The following is a 5,218-nucleotide window of genomic DNA, read 5'->3' on the forward strand; positions in this document are numbered from 1 at the left end:
TTACATAGCATGTAGCATTGAAAGTTCAGTAAAATTTTAAATAAAAAAGCCAAGCTCTGCAGATAAAGGGATAGATGTGCTTTGTTTTTATGAAATCTTATGTCTAAGCAAGGCTTAGATCTAAATTGAAGCACTTTTGGTGATATGTTAAGAAATAAGTGATGGTATCTAGATTGGTACTGTCCAGTGGAACTTTCTATGATGGTAAAAATATTCTGGATCTGTGCTGCCCAGTAGGGAAGCCACCAGCCATGTGTGATTGCTGAGTACTTAAATGTGGCTATCATGGCTGATGTACTGAATTCTAAATTTAATTCTAATTCATTTAGCTTCAATTTGAATTTATACAGGTACATGTGCAGTGTCCCCCATACTGTACAGCACAGGTTTAGACCTCCTGATGAGAATCTGGCTAAAAGGCTCATTTCAGTTGGGCCTACTTAGACAAAATCAGTGGTAAAACTGACAAAAGAACAGCATAATACATAGGTCTTAAAGGTTTTCTTTAAAGAGACTTAAGAAAAGCCTGTGTTTGTGCAATCCAAAGCTGTATCAAGATACAGAACATTTCCATTATCCAGAAAGTTCTCTTGGGCATCTTGTCAGCCAATTTCTACAAATCCTCATTTTTTCTTTTTCTATTCTTTTCTTTTCTTTTTTTCGGAAAGGGGATGATATTGGGGCTTGAACTCAGGGCCTCATGCTTACTAAGTGGGTGCTCCACCACTTGAGCCACTCCACAGCCATATTTGGGAGTCACTGTTAGCTGGTAGAAAGGTCTCTGGAATCTTATCCCTGAGCATAGCATGGACCTGTCTGCAGTGTTAACCTATGTCCCTCCTGAGGCCCCAAACTCACAGATTTTCCATGAAGCATGTTCAAAAAGTTGTACCAAGGCCCCTGGCCCCAAAGGGGTGGGGAGGGGGCTTGTGGAGACTATTTTTCTTACTGGTAGTTCTAGAACTATTTCTCAAACCATCTTGGCCAAGAATTAGGTTTTTCCCTCCAAGAGTTTGCAGACTAGTACTTTTGTAAGAGACAATAAAAACTATTATAAAAGAAAACAAATAAACCAAAAATGCACATAAAATACAAGTCTTAATTTTTCCCAGACATTTTATTTGTGAACATTTTCAAACACACAGAAAAACTGAAGGGATTTCTTTGTGCAGTAAGCACCAATATTCCTACTATTTAGATCCTATCATTATATTTTGTCACAAGTGTTTTAATACCTCTCCATCTGTCTATCTATTCAATAATCCAAACTGTTTTTGGTGCATTCAAGGTAAGTTGCAGACATTTGTATACTTCACTCTTGAACAGTTCACAGTATGCATGTTATGAACTACGTTTCAATATTTTATGTTTTTTGAATCAAAATGTACAGGAAGCCTAATACTTAGGTCTTAAAGGTTCTGTTCAAAGAGACTTAAGAAATGCCTGTATCTGTGCCACCCCAAACTGTATCAAGATATAGAACATTTCCATTATCCAGGAAGTACTCATTTATTCTACAATTTATTGTTTCTCCTTTTTATTATTAGGTTCAACAAGAATAAGACTACCTTGTTAAGTTGCCATTAAAGTTTCTCGATACATTTCACAATTCTTGAACTTTACTCCTTGCACGCTGGTAATAAGCAGCTCATGACCAGGCCATCATGGACTGCTGTGTGAGTAAACTCTATCCTGAGATGGTGGGTTTGCAGCAAGGACTCTGTGATCGCATGCCCACAGCCACTGGCTCAGAAGCCTTCCTCAACAGTGCATGCTCTGACTTCTTCCACTTACTCTCCACACTCTTGGTATTTTCACCTCCAGAGGAAGGTGAAGGTGAGGGGGAGGTCTGCAGGGAGAATAAGGGAAGCTGTCTTTCACCCTCTTCTTTCATTGACCACCCTGCAGTGGGGGTAAAAAGGACTCCAATATAAAGCTCCCAAAATGCCAAGAACAATCCCTCCAAGAAGTGTTGCAGGCTTCTCCCCCTCTTCGCTCCATCCATGCCACATGTGGTCTCCATGTCTCCACCCACAAGGAAAGATGATGAGGTTAAGTCACAGGCAGCATCTGCTCCCTCAAATTCTGAGAGACTAAACTTTGTAGGTGAATCTGCATCACAAGCCATTTTAGAGCTCATCGCCCTTTCTCTTTCACCTAGACTGGGATTTTACCCAAACACTGGTGTCCCTGGTTATATATTTTGAAATGAGTTCAGGACACCTGGGAAATGCTCACAGACCCCCCCACTGGATGCAGATGTGTCTTGCAGAGACTCAACTCTCAAGAAGGAGATTTGGCTTTGTAGGATGGGCCTTGGGAAGTGGACCTGTTCTCATGACTTCATGATGGGCTAGCTTCCATGGCCAACTCAGTTGTCCCTCAAATAATGATTAAATAGGACCCTTCACTGCAGATTAGAAGAGTCCTACCTCATTTGAAGGGTCGTACCGCAGTAAGGTTTGGTGCCTGTCTGTGAGCCTACAATCTGGTTGGGGCAGGAAAACCTAATGGATACGACAACAGCAAGACTTAATGTACATTAGGTTCTTTCTATGTAATATTTTATAAGGAACCAAATTCCCAGAACTCAATAGCAAGAACAGAATTTATGTGGGATTAAAAGCAAGAGTCAGTCCTCAGATACAGGTAGTCTGGCTCAAGAATTCACATTTCTAACTAGCATACCATATTGCCTCCCTAACAACTGCTAACGGCACTTACTATATGTGAGGTCCTCTTTAGAATGGCTTGCATATATGGATTTAGGATTTGGTTCCAAGGGAGAGCTATGAGGAATACAGGAATTATGAAAGGCGTGCCATTTTCAGAAAATGATTCATAGACTATTATTTTTTAAATGACTGTTTTACATGTTGAGATCTAATTTAGAATTCAAACTTTTCACAGGGTGTTTCTGGTTAAATTCATATGATGAAATCCAAAACTTGGAATCATAGAATAAAAGTGATTACACAAAGGTATAGGCAGGAATGTTTGAGGTACTTCCAGATAATTTCAGCAGTATAGAAGCATGGAAGCCCAATTGTGCTGTTCACATGAGATCCAGCTAGGGTTTTTCAGAGCTTCTGGATCTATAATAGAAAGGAATGGAATGGGAAGAAAAAAAAAAGCCTTGCATTTTGCCTGTGAGCTCTCAGGCAAGTCACTTAAGTACTGCAGGACTCAGTTTCTCATATACAAAATAAAGGAGAGCTCTAAATCACCCGTATCAGTTCTGTTACCATGACACTCTGATAAGTTTCTGTCATTGGGGAAAAAAGGTAGAACCGCATGCAGGAATTTGTGTGTAACTCACAGTCTACCTCATCTATGCAACAGTCTTGAATCTGAGCAGTAACCTGTGCTGGTATTCATCTTCATTGTGTGTCACCTGGGGACTGCTGGGCTGAATGATCTCCGGTGCTCCTTCCAGTCCTCGGCTGCACTTCAGTGTCTCTGAACCTGTGTCTGACAGAACACCTGCCCCGGCTATTGCCATCCCCTCCTGGACGTGGTTCCTCTCACAAAAATGAAAACTCAACCATCAGACGTGCTTATCTGTCATACACAGAATGCCATCCATTTTGGAACAAGGGATTATGGGTTGGGAAGGAAGCTATATCCTCTGGACAAACCATTGTTCCAAGTATACAAGAAGTCAGAAAGCCTATAATTTTGTTGTTTTCGTTTTTCTGTTAAACCTCATGTCTAAAAGCATGATAGGACCTTTCCCTCCCCTTACACCCCCACCCCCTCACTACCAGGCAGAAACTATTTCGCTCTTATCTCTAGTTTTGTTGAAGAGAGAGTATAAGCAATAATAGGAAGGAACAAGGGTTTTTGCTGGTTGAGATAAGGATAGCTATACAGGGCATTGACTCACATTGATTTCCTGTGCATGTGTGTTACCTTCTAGGTTAATTCTTTTTGATCTAACCTTTTCTCTAGTTCCTGGTCCCCTTCTCCTATTGGCCTCAGTTGCTTTTAAGGTATCTGCTTTAGTTTCTCTGCGTTGAGGGCAACAAATGCTAGCTAGTTTTTTGGGTGTTTTACCTATCTTCATACTTCCCTTGTGTGCTCTTGCTTTATCTTGTGATCAAAGTCCAATCCCCTTGTTGTATTTGCCCTTGATCTAATGTCCGCATATGAGGGAGAACATACCATTTTTGGTGTTTTGGGCCAGGCTAACCTCACTCAGAATGATGTTCTCCGGTTCCATTCATTTACCTGCGAATGCTAACATTTCGTTCTTCTTCATGGCTGTGTAAAATTTCATTGTGTATAGATACCACATTTTCTTGATCCATTCGTCAGTAGTGGGGCATCTTAGCTGTTTCCATAACTTGGCTATTGTGAATAGTGCCGCAATAAACATGAGTGTGCAGGTGCCTCTGGAGTAACCTGTGTCACAGTCTTTTGGGTATATCCCCAAGAGTGGTATTGCTGGATCATATGGTAGATCTATGTTTAGGTTATTAAGAAGCCTCTAGTTCTAGTTTACATTCCCACCAGTAGTGTAAGAGGGTTCCTTTTTCCCCACATCCTCACCAACACCTGTTGTTGGTGGTGTTGCTGATGATGGCTATTCTAACAGGGGTGAGGTGGAATCTTAGTGTAGTTTTAATTTGCATTTCCTTTATTGCTAGAGATGGTGAGCATTTTTTCATTTGTTTATTGGTTCATTAATTTTGGGAGAATTTAGTTTTTTTGAGTTCCATATATATTTTGGTTATCAGTCCTATGTCTGATTTGTAGCTGGCAAATATTTTCTCTCACTCTGTGGGTGTTCTCTTCAGTTTAGAGACCATTTCTTTTGACGAACAGAAGCTTTTTAGCTTTATGAGGTCCCATTTATCTATGCTATCTCTTAGTTGCTGAGCTGCTGGGGTTCCATTGAGAAAGTCCTTGCCTAAACCTATTAATTCCAAGGTATTTCCTACTCTTTCCTGTACCAACTTTAGAGTTTGTGGTCTGATATTAAGATCCTTGTTCCATTTTGAGTTAATCTTGGTATAGGGTGATATGCATGGATCTAGTTTCATTTTTTTGCAGACTGCTAACCAGTTTTCCCAGCAGTTTTTGTTGAAGAGGCTGTCTTTTTTCCATCGTATAATTTTAGTGCCTCTGTCAAAGATAAGTTGGTTATAGTTGTGTGGCTTCATATTTGGGTCCTCTTCTGTTCCACTGGTCTTCATGTCTGTTTTTGTGCCAGTAC

Source organism: Castor canadensis, chromosome 2 (genome assembly GCF_047511655.1).
Source record: "Castor canadensis chromosome 2, mCasCan1.hap1v2, whole genome shotgun sequence".
In the NCBI taxonomy this organism is placed as follows: domain Eukaryota; kingdom Metazoa; phylum Chordata; class Mammalia; order Rodentia; family Castoridae; genus Castor; species Castor canadensis.